Genomic DNA, 12758 nt, shown 5'->3' on the forward strand with positions numbered 1-12758 from the left:
TTTTCGTACAAAGTATGGCTTTTAATAAAGGAACTTTCCTACAATGGTCAAATTTCAGAAAACAGACAACGGATTCGAAATCAACGCGTCGAAATACGCTAAGGAGGGTCCATAACCCTACACAAGTCAATCTGGAACATCTGCCTAGGGATTTCTGATCCCTAACTTCCCAAAGTCCACACTATACTTCTAGAACAATATACTAAAACTTCTTTACCATCCAACGGTTGGATCTCCACCAATCGCAAATTCAAGTGGCAGTCAAAGTTGGATTTTACGAATTTTAGAAATTTAATTCGGAAAGATCCATACGTCAGATTCCCAATCCATAAGTTCCTCATGTCCACAAATATTACGTAGCATTATGAATTAAAGTTTGGTGCCGATCCAACGGTCGAATTGTCCACTCATATAATAACCAAGTGGCGACCAACTAGGCAACTCACTACAAAACTATATTAGAATATCAAGATTTCATTAAACGGATGTCAATTATGGAATCGGGGCATCAAATTAGCCTAGGATGGTCAGGTGGGTCCTTGGCCCACGTGTCGCCCCGACTCGCCTGAAAAATCAACTATTTCAAAAAATTACCAAATTTCACAAAAATGAAGATCTCAATGAGTAGAGCAAGTTTTATACCTGAGCCCAAGTTCAATTTGTCCGGGAGAAGCTCCAATTGCCCTCGAAGTCGCAGGAAACCCTAGAAATAGATGGCTTCGATCCATCACCTCCGATGCTCTCCCGCCCCCATAGTTGTTTGGGCTTTGTTCTAGGCTTCAAAGGGAGTCTAATGGTGGTGGTAATTGAAGGAAAACGTTTCAAAATTGATGGATCTTGGGCAAGGGTTTCCGCGGCATCCACGGGTATTTCTTTGTGACATCTCAACCAATTTGTGTCGATTTTAGCTAGAAATGGATGTTGGGATGTGGTGATGAGGTTTGGTGGTGGTGAATGGGTGAAAATCACCTGAAAAATGGATGAGAATCGCTGGAAAACCCTCTAAGTCGAAACCGGGTTGAGTGAGTAGGTGCATGGGTCACGTTTGGGTGCTCTGCACCTCTCTCATTTCCCCTCCTTTCTCTCCTCTCTAGTTGGTCACTCTCTCTCTTCCATCTGATTGAGCAACCACCCTCCTTTTCTCTCCTCTAATTGGGCAGCAACTCCCTCATTCCTATCATTTCTTCCTTATTTCCTCCGTCCATTCCTTCTCCTATCCCTTATTTCTCACAACTAATATTAAAATAATAATATAATAATTATGAGAAATATATAAAATAATAAATGGTAATCTTTACAAAAGTACTTTTCGGATTTGTAGTTTCGTAAAACTCCTATCGTAACTCCGGTTTTGATTCAGATTACGCTTATGCGATCGTCCCGTCGAGAACTTCGAGAGTATGGTAACATAGTAACTTGCACAGGTCACTAAATGCCGGTCAACGAGAGTCAAACATCCTAGACTCTAAGGGCATTTTCGTAAAATCACTCTTTTAAAATTTATAAAATCATGAAATTAGGGACGAGTTGTCACAAAAACAACCTATGTAATATGTTTATTATGGTAATAACATTTTTTTTGTGAATGTGATGTAGATTTCTCATTTGCTGTATTAGTTTTTATTTTATTTATTTTATCTCAGAAGCTATTTTTTATTATGACTAACTGAAATATATTTATTAATGTCTAGAAAAAGTACTAATTTATACCTGTAATGATCTTCCAAAAATGAAGTTAATGGAAAAACAGATTAGATAAAAAATGATAATATGTGTTAATCGAATATCATAAAATAACATTGTTTTCGTTGTCTATGGATATAAACACCTGAGTGATTAAGGCAGTCAATTTTTGAACACATTTCTAGAAACAATTTAACATAAAATAAAATCATCTGACATCGTTTTGCAGGCATAGAGAAACAGAACAAAAGTTAATTCAATAGCTAAACAGATTTAAAAGAAAATAGAAAATAATAAAAATTTTTATTAAAGCAAATACCTGCAAAGAGTTTAACTCTGAAGCTTGTAAAAATAACAATTATTTGCTTGGGTAGCTGTTCTGATGAAAGAGCAGAGAAGCTATGCGCAACATCTGACCATAGTGTAATCTTAGCCTCTTTATTTCTGTAAAAGAAGAAAAGCCAAAAAAAAAAAACAAAAATAAATAAATAAATAAAAGTCATGAAAATCTTAATTTATTATTTATAATTGTTCAAACTATTTTTAAGAGAAGAATATGAGTATTAGATATCTCGGATGGAATTGAGACACAAAATAACTTTAAATTTTATTATGGACATGAAATGACCTGATATTTTGTATGACTAAATTACATTTGTGATCAATTCTCTAATTGATCTGTATTGGTTCTAAAGCTTGGACTGCAACCAAGTGGCCAATAACATCTTCAATTTTTTTTTAAAAAAAGAAATTGATAAGTTCATAGCAAAACGTTGAATAAAATAAGCACCAATAGATATTAATATGCTTATTTATTTATATTATTACCTATCAAGATGTCAAGCTTCTTTAACCGAGGATACAATCTATTATAATCTTGCAAGAAAAACTCGTGCCATGGAATAGGCAGAAAGACACTTGTCAATTTCTTAAAAACTATCTTGGAAGTCAACATGATGTGGGTGTCGTGCAGAACAACTCTATATTGAGCTCTTGTCTTGTTAGTACGAAAATTCATAATTTCATAATAACAACCCACTTCAATCTTTGGAACTATTATTTCATAGTCCATTTCATCAGAAGAAGCTTCGATGGCTTGTTGCTTGACAATTAAAGAGATAAAAAAATAAGAAAAAAAAAATTCAAAACACTGTGGATAAGTAAATGGCATTAACTTTTATAGTTGAAATATCATGAAAATAGGTGCAGATGACAGATATTGGACAACAACATGGATAGTAAATAGCTACAATAAATTAACAGGTGTAACTAACAGTTTAAAGGAGATGGATACGTGTAAAAGAACTGTGCATTACACATGGTAAACTAAAAAATGAATGTACCATTTGACAACATAAAATAGAAGAATAAAGAGTTTAGAATCTTTACTACAGAGAGTATAAAAACCATGTCATGTGCATTAAAACAAATAACTCATCCTTAACACAGAAGATCAAATGTTTATAAACTAATTTTACAAAAAAATGATCACTAACCTTTTCATCAACCAATATACAATGTAAGGCTGTATATTTATCGCCCATGCCTGGATACTTTGGTTTCCATATTCTACAAACACACACTTTAATTTTGACAACCATTTATATGCCACCAATTGGTCAAGTGGAGTTGGACCTTCATCTTCCATTTAATCTATACAAATGAAATACAAAATTAATCTTTTACACACACACACATACACAAAGCAAGTGCTTCCTAATCTAAAGAGCCAATCACAATTAAGCAGCAAATTAGTGAATAGTCAATCATTATTTCTTTTGAGGCCAAAGAACCTCATTAGTGATGGTGAATCAATATGGAAGTCGCTCTAGATTAGTGATGATGATTTTAAAATAGACACTGAAGAGCCATTCATTGAACGATGTAACTATTAAATCTGTCAAATTGCAGCAGGAAAAGCTTAATATACACTCTTAAATTGAGATGCTGGTCCAAGAGTCATAAATAGTTACCAATATGTATTATCATCCGCAACAACTATCAAATTAATTCTTTTGATTACTTAGTTACCGACATAGCTATTATTCCTTACAAACTAGTGATGGTAAGTGATTATCTATAAACAAACCCTTCTTCCAATTGCTATTTTCTTAGTTGCCAAAATCTTCCACTACGACAATAAAAATAGCCATATTTTCATGAAGGTATACCCACTGTATATAGTTACACATCTAAACCCAAATCTGTATACCACATAAGAATGCCAAATCAACTAATTTGAAAAAAAATATTAAAGGTCAAGACCAATAACAAACGGGAACATTTACATTTCAATGAAATATAAATTGCAAGTTTAACATGAAAACTAGACCAATCTACACAAAAATAACGTAAAAACTAATTGAAAGTTTATAAACGAAGGCAAAACCAACCAGTAAAAAAATAAAAATATAAATCCAACTGAACATCGAAACATATGATCTGAAATAATTAAAACAACTAAACATAGCACTCAAATAACTCCATAAAAAGCAAAAAGTCTAAAAACCCATTACCTAACAAAGATAGCAAGAAATCTTTGTGCAAATCGTCAAGAGAGAACCTGTGAAACGTTGAACACAAAAGTACAAAAAAAAGGAAAAAAAGCAATTAAAATTCGATGCTCAAAACGAAATAACATTACACACGGTAGACTAACAACATCACAGTTGCAGGGAAATAACAGAAGCTAAAAAGCAAAACAAATACAAAGACAAAAAGCAGAACAAAAAAGAGAACAAAACTTACAAACCTGGATTTGGAAGCAGCAAAAACACAAATGGCACAAAACCCAGAACTCCAAAACAAAAGAAAACAACTGAAGAGAGAGAAATAAGAAAGGAAAGCTAAAAAGGCAAAGGTGAGGGATGATCGACACGTGGCGGAAGCTAAACCGAAAGCCAAAAAAACCAGCAGAACCAAAAACAACAAAAAGCATCTTTTCCACAGGAAGAAGGGGCGGGAACATATGTACTCCCAGCGGTCAAATTTCTTTCACACCCATTGACAAGTACCATTGGTATTATTGGAAAATAACTATATGGCAAAAACAATCCGTCAACTATATTCATAAATCATCCACTATTTGTTAAATCTAAAAAGAAATATTAGTTTGCTACTGATGGGAAAATCACAAATTACGTACCTTTTAGGCTCAACTCGTTTGCCATATGCACTTAAGTGTTCCAACACATATATCATCATCCTTGGGAAAAATGAATCTTGATATAGGAGAAAGCCAAGTGTATAAATAATAAGCACGAGCATGGTCTTTGCCTCCCTACAAGTATCAAGCAAAATATAAATGTAAACAAACGTATCGTTTACTGAATCTAAGTTACAAATCATAATCAATGCAACGTCATTTGAAGTTATTAAATGACAAACATATGTACCTCGATTCATATAAATGTAAACAAAAGTATCGTTGCTAAATCTAAGTTACAAACCATAAACAATGAAACATCATTCAAAACTGTTAAACAAGTGACGTATGTACGGGATTTGTGTTCCAAATTGGGCATCAGGAATGAAGAGGTTGACATTGTTACTGCCCACATAATCTTGTGCCATCCCAATAATGGCATCGGCAACGTCACCCCCACTATGGTCGTGGGCACAATTATCTTAAACATAATCAGAAAAGTGGTCGACATCTTCTGTTTTGATTAAGTTCTTAAAAGCGCAGAACGAAATCTTTCTTTGTATGAGGTTAAATCGATCAGCCATTGACGGAATTGACCTTTGCAGATCAGTCATTGACGAAGTAGTCACTGTATTAATTAATTGAACGGAATTACCGGTTCGGAATTGACCTTTGCAGGTACAAGAATAACTTGAAAAACCAGCAATACGAGTCACTAGTGGCGGTTCTGAGTCATAGTCGTTGACAAGAAACTTGAGCTTCGCGTCCTGGTCGGGCTTCAGAGCTGCTGCTTCGGCTAGAGAGAGATGATATGAACAGCAGGAGGATGAAGACTATGAAATAATGGTTTTTGGGATTCTAGGTGTCTTAATTTGAAGATTATTCAAAGGTGCGAACCCTGGTGCCTTCGATTTTAGAGTTTTGCAAATTTTTTCTTTAAGCAAGTGGGCCTATGTTTCGGAGGGAGAAAGACAGAGATGCCGGATGCTCCAAGAGAGAAGGGATAGAAGATTTTTTGTGTGACTTTACTTATGCCTAAATTGTTTTAGGTCTATTTTATTGAGTAATTATAGAGAGATGGAGTGGAGCGGCAAGCAGAGAGCGGAGAGAATTGGGGTGAATTTTGTGGTATGATTTCTCACTTCGTTCCTTTATTTATAGTATTAAGAAGCGAGAATCCTTGTCTTTCAAGTGATACATTACAATTAGGAAACTATTTAAAAGATATTGTAAAATCCTACAAGGATTCAACGGGATATACACAATTACATTCTTGTCTTTTAAGTAATACATTACAATTAGGAAACTATTTAAAAGATATTGTAAAATCCTACCAGGATTTAATTGGATATACACAATCACACTCCCAATGGAATTAGGACTGCATCACTCCCTTTTTAGTATGTAAATACTCAACTAAATGATGCATCACGTCTTCCGTCTTCTTGTGATGTAGAAATAGATGATGAAGTCATCTCATCTAATCGACACAATGAGCGGACACGAGTCACATATCATACAGAAGAATGCATAGGTAATAATAAAACTCACAAAACCTTGCCATGACAAAACTCAAGGTGTGATAAAACCCCATAAAAAGTCTAAATAGAAAAGAGTCATAAGTTCCATAAAGGCAAAACTAAACGCCTTTAAGATGCAAGTAGAATGCACACAAGAGTATGACTAGTCCATGATAGGTGTCTCATTAAAACTAGTCAAGTAGCAAAAATTCAGGGGAAAAAATGCTCCTAAGTTGGAAAAAATAGTACATTAAGATCAAGTGACTGTAGTTCTAGATATCCTCAGAGTTTGACAAAACTTTCAAATGAGAACTACAAGCATTGCAAATGAACCATTACACATTCCAACTCTTCAGACAAGCTTCTGGAAGTTGACTTTGACAATGACTTTGTGAAAAGGTCGGCAAGGTTGTCTTGAGATCCGATTGCCTGAACCTTCTCATGCTTTGTTGATGTGATGAGCGCGCAATATGCTTGGTGTTAGCTTTGTTGATTTAAATTACTCTATTTACTAATATGTGAATTCTAACTATTGGGTGCAAGGGTGCAGGCACAAGATGGTGAATCTAGTATTTGAACATCATGGGGTTCTGGTGTACAAGATTTATGTGCGTGGAAAGCAAAAAAATTTGTCATTCTTTTGGTTAGTCGAGCACTTAGTGGACATGTTGCTATGACTAGATCTGTCGACAACTTCCAAAGACTAATATCAAGGCTTTTCAGGCATCGTAACCACTGCCAGTTTCTGCCAAAGGGGCATTTCATTGATAAAAACTTGTAGACAGCCAAGTCCCATACCAGACAGCAATAGGGTCTTTTGACGACCTTTCCCCATATATTTCCTGACTTCTTCAGGGTCCGAGGATCCACGAGACCCCCTCTTTGGATTCGCCCCTCACATATATAAACCAGTTCACATTTTCTGCAGTCTTAAGATGCTAAATAGTCCAACACAATTATCTCCTTGCTTATTAGGCTTAATGATTTTATTATACTCCTTTCCTTGTACAATAATAAAAATTTATTGATTGAACAAATACATAATTTTTTTTTCTTATTTTAATTAGCTGGGAAAACATTTCTAGAAGCGCTTGCTTGTGGATGGTATTATTATGATCATGATTTGTTCCACGGATAGCAAATGTCTGAAAAGTATGGCGATTAAGCCTGCATGGACCGGCTGGGTTTATACTCCACGAACAATGATTGCATTCAACTGCATCTCTTCTCTGAACAAATATATCGAAATATTTAAATTGGTCGGCCCAACTGAAGCTGCACCAAAATCGGGTACTCCCCCAGATGTTGGTCCAAAAAGTGAATTCAAATGTTTGATTAGTTGGGAGTACTTGGACACCAAAATCATCGTCTTTGGACTTGCAGTGAACAGAAAGGTTCATATTCACGATGCCATTTGTTATTGCAACGTATATACGTCTGCGCTGGAAAGAAAACATGTCCACGGGCAACACAAACAGCATCATCAGTATCAATGTAATTTTAATTACTTGAGCCATTTTTCTTGTTTCTTGTATATATATGTCTTGGACCTTGGTTAGAGCAAACTGGGTTTAACATATCTCTTATGTACTGCCCCATATATGGTAAAGGATTATCCTATATTTCCAAAATCTTGAGTTTTTATGAGATTAAGAAACATATTTCATTAAAATGGCAATTGTGGGATCATGTTTAAATGAAAGTAAATGCTTAAGATTTGCATTTTTTGCAGAAAGCATAGAAAACATGGGAGAAAGAAATAAGAGGCAATCCTTTCTCTAGGATTCACATTTTTCCTTTTTGAAATAAACCCATGGGTTTTGTTTAGACTAGCATTTTCGCATGCGCTGATGCGCATGCATGAGACATTTTTGTTATCAGCAAGCTACGTGTCTCTAAAAATACACTTCTTGAATTATGCACGACTTAAAAAAACATCCTTCTTCATATTGTAGTGCATTTTATCTTTGCATCTTTTCTAACATTCTTTAATATTGTAGTGCTATTCTTTAACTACAAGGCTTCACATTTTATAGTCACAGTCAAACTAATAGCTAGTTGATGTTCAAGACAAAAGGTTGAACCAAGAATCGTATATTGATTAAGGTATTTAATTTTCCAATTCCGCAAACATTTTTGCTCTAATTAACGTCTCTGCACACATGAGAGGCATTTTTTTCATCACGTGTGTCGTGTTTGACTTACATCCTTTTACCTTATTTTCTACACTTGTATTTGTCCTCTAAACTATTACTACACATCCTAACTGTACCTTTTGCTCTAACAGCATAACGTTGGTTTTGGCTCTTTTTTTCTTATCAAATACTCAGACTTTAGCATAAGTAGTTTAAGACTACTGTATAATACAACTAATCTTATATGTGATTAATTGGTAATAAAAGCGAAACTGCAACACGTTGTCTGAATTCATGGGACTGTAGAACGTAAACTGCAATGTAGTGTCTGACATGGGCTTGAATCTAAACAGGACAAACTGATATCTCTTTCGTTTCTCATCCCAAACCCTTGAAATCTTGAGGATGATGATGATGATGATGATCTTGAGGATGATAAATAGTAATGAGATTTAATCTTTCGTATATTGTTGAAAGAAGTCATCAGTGGTCAAGGTACAAGTTGCATCTGCAACTTCATCTACTCACATGTGAGTTGCAACCACCACTGTGCATCCTTGTGTCATTTGGTGAACGAGATAAAGGTGTATCTGCAGCTCCATCCCTCCCATACTGTGTTGTAGCTGCTCCATGCTTCTTTCTACATAGTTTTGGTATTCAAGATTTACCTAGAAACTTGTATCTAGTTTAGTTGGTTGATAAGTCCATATTATACCATATATTTTACCCTAATCTTAGTATTAATTTATTGGTTATTTTGGTAGAATTTTGATACTTTGTTATGTATTTTCAATGTAGGACATTCGACTTCATGTGGAGTAAAACGTGATCAAATGAATGAATTTGGGAGTGATTCTAATTGGAGGATGTTCGTGTGCCTTTCAAGATGATTGTGTCAAAATTTCATATTTTTCTACCAAGCCGTTTGACCATGGCAATGAAATAAAGGCCCAGCGCGCAGCTTTCCCAGATTTTGAGGAAGATTCCTTCTAAGGATTTGTAGGGGATGTCTACAGCTTTCAAAAGAGAACTTTTGGGACCAAATCGGAGTTGTTTTGGTCGGTCAAAAGTATGATTTTCTGAGAAGTCCGAATTTTAGTTTAAATAGGAAACCTTTTATTTTCTATTTTATGATTTTATTATGTTTCCTAGTTTTATTCTAAGACATTTTACTAGGAGGATTTTAATTAGAGTAGTATAAATAAGGCTTGTTAGCCATTAGGGTTTACTACGCAACATCGGGGGAGAACGCACGCATCAATACTTAGCTAGGTTTTGAAGATTCAAGTTTATTTTCACGGTGTTTTCTATCCATGATTTTAATAGTATTTTGTTTTATGGTTGTTTGTAACTAATTTCCGTTTGTTAGGGCGATGCCTCGAGCCTTAGCATGAATATGTAGTTTTTTATTTAATTGCTTATGATATTATGCATGCATACTTTGAATTATTAATCACTGTGCTTTAAACTGTCTCTATATCTTAATGCTTAGCTACCATTAGGATGTTTAGATAAGTAATAGGATGCAATTCAGTCGGAATGCCACCGGGGAATTGAGTATTGCTTCTTGTGATTGATAGTTGTAAGTTTGCCTAGGGCGAATGCCACGTCTTAGGGGTTGCATGGTTTTTCAAAGGGTTTTCACAAGGCGTAATGAGTCATGCATGTTTATATTTGATCTGAATGCCACAGACGGATTGCATGTTTGATATACGTTCTAGCTTGAATGCCACAAGTAGAATATGCATAAGGAAAACCTAACCTTCAAAGTTGCATGTGTAATTCATAAGTAATTGTTAAATCTACATAGGATTGTTAAGGGGACGGCGGAACCCTAGGCTTTTACAATTTAGTTTTCAAAACGTTTTCTTTTGTTTTCTTTACTTTGCTAATTTCTTTAATTGTTTTAATTTAAAATTCGTTTTTAATATTCTAGGTCATAAAATCAACTTTTTCCAATCTTTGTTTTAAATAATTAATTAAGATTTGGTATTTACATAAATTATTCAAACAATCCCTATGGAAAATGACCTTGCTTGAGCCGTTTATACTACAACTACCTTGTTCTCTTGCAAGTATTTTTAAGTGTTTTTATCCCTACTTTTGCAGGTGGTAAAAATACCTATCAAGAAATTGAAACTTGAATAGTCAAAAGAAATTCTCCAATTTGGTTTGCAGGTGGTTTAACTAGTGGCCCATATTAGTGGCTTGTAGCTATCTTTTGTCTTTAGTTGCTAGTCTTGCTTGGTCTCTCTATATAGAGCCTTCACTTGTAATTGTTACACATGAATGAATATACAAACAACCATTTTGAACTAGAAATCAACATGGTATCAGAGCAGGAACCATAATTGGCTTGCCTCTGATTTATTCTCTACTGTAATTTTTCCTTCGGTTCATCCCACAAAAATGGCAGAAGACAACCCTTTGGTTTTAGAGGTTACGAGTTCCTCTACTTCAACTTCCAGCATCATTCATGGAGAGATCAATTCTAATAAAAGGTTGTGCTCCGTGTTGTTGAATGAATTCAACTATCAACCTTGGTCTCGTGTTGTTGATGTGAAAATTAACTTAACACACAAATTAAACCCTCTTTTGACAATTGTACTATATGTATAAGTAGGGATCGTTCTAGACCGGGGATTAGGAGGAATTGCTAATCGACTCTAAACTGACTCAAAGACACAAAACAAACTAAAAACGTTTGGAAAGACTCAAAAGATTCAAAACAAGTTCACAAGACTCAAAATAAGCTAAACACACTCAAAATTGCCTAAAAACACAAACTAGGCAGTTTCTAACACTAAACACAATTTTGGACGAAATTAAGGTTTGGGCTTGACTCAAAACACTTAAAAACACAAACAAAACAAGTTTAAAACAATTTAAAACAAGAAAATAAAGAGGGGGTTTGTTTTGGACGAATTTAAAATAACAAAACATATTGCAACTTGAAAACAGATTAAGAAACGATTTCGGGGAAATTAAATGGATGATGGGCTAGCTAGAGGATCTTTCTCCACACATGACATGTATGCAAACAAATTAATTTCTAGTTACTCCTTTATTGAATTATGAACGATAATGCCCCAAATTAACCGTGACATCACTAGTTAACCCTCAGATTTTTCTTGTATTATTGGATTGGATGACATCATTCAACAACCCAAAGCATTCTTCAAAAGTTCCCTACATGACATCATAATAGAGATACAATCAAAGATCATTACGTTCATTGAAAATCATAAGCATTGGCAAAGCACTTGCAACTATGACATCATGTCACTCATGCAAGGAATAAACTTAACACGATCGTGACTAGCGACCTTCACTACATATGAATATAAGTTTGTAACGATTATGTGAAACTCTATTATACTCCAGTGTCAGATTTATGCATGCTAATTAAGTGTCAACCCTTAATTAACAAACACAAATTAGTTATCAATCAAACAGTTAAGCCAATTGCATTCACGATTCAAGAATTCATAACTGGAATTTATCAACTCATATTGCACACATAATCATGGCTTTGAAATCACCCCTAGCTAAGTAGGGATTTAGCCACTCATGTTTACAGCAAAACGAAAGGAAAAGAAATTAAACATTGTAAATATAGAACGAATTACACCTAGAATGCTCCAACAATCAAGCTCGAACATCCAAGAGTCCTTCCTTCTTTCTTCTTGCTATGGCACAAAGGTGGATGGAGTGTATAATGGTCCCGGATATGAATCCCTGAAGGATGCGGCTAAGGATGGTATAAATAGGCTAAAACTCAACTTGGGTTCAAAAAAAGGGTTTTAAATACTTAACTAATTTGTCCCACAATTGAATAGGTAAGAAAAAATAAAAAATTAAAGAGGAATAGGTAACAAAGATGCGGCTCAATATAGGAAAGGTATTTAAGGTCAGAAATTAAGAGAGAAAAGGGAAGGAAGGTGCGTTGACTTTTAATTGAAAAGGGAATGTGATTTTGGTTCAGAATTTAGGCAGGGAGAGGATCCCTTGTGCGACAAGAAAAGGAAAAAAACCTAGGGTGGTGCGGCTTGGACTTTAGGGCAAGTTTAGGACTTCCAAAACATGTAATTAAATGTTCTAACATATTTTGGAATCCTTTTGTGGCTGGAACATAGGTGAGGAAGGATTAAGAAACTTCCAAGCCAAGAATAGAAACTTTCAACTTTAGAAACTTTGGCTTCCAATTCTGAACTCTTTGTTCTTCATTTTCATTTTTTCATTTCATTATTCATTCCTAGCCTCATTTGATCTTCA

The 12758-nt window shown here is 34.7% G+C and overlaps 1 long non-coding RNA gene across 1 annotated transcript; it reads right to left on the reverse strand.

Annotated features, from left to right (window-relative positions):
• Positions 1-2006: 2006 nt before the first annotated feature.
• Positions 2007-4393, reverse strand: LOC126582152 (uncharacterized). Its single transcript, XR_007609285.1, has 3 exons — positions 4200-4393; positions 3180-3336; positions 2007-2127 (listed from the first exon to the last, which is right to left on the reverse strand). It is a non-coding gene; the product is annotated as an uncharacterized LOC126582152 (long non-coding RNA).
• Between the last annotated feature and the right edge of the window lie 8365 nt (positions 4394-12758).

Source organism: Malus sylvestris, chromosome 9, assembly GCF_916048215.2.
Source record: "Malus sylvestris chromosome 9, drMalSylv7.2, whole genome shotgun sequence".
Taxonomy (NCBI): domain Eukaryota; kingdom Viridiplantae; phylum Streptophyta; class Magnoliopsida; order Rosales; family Rosaceae; genus Malus; species Malus sylvestris.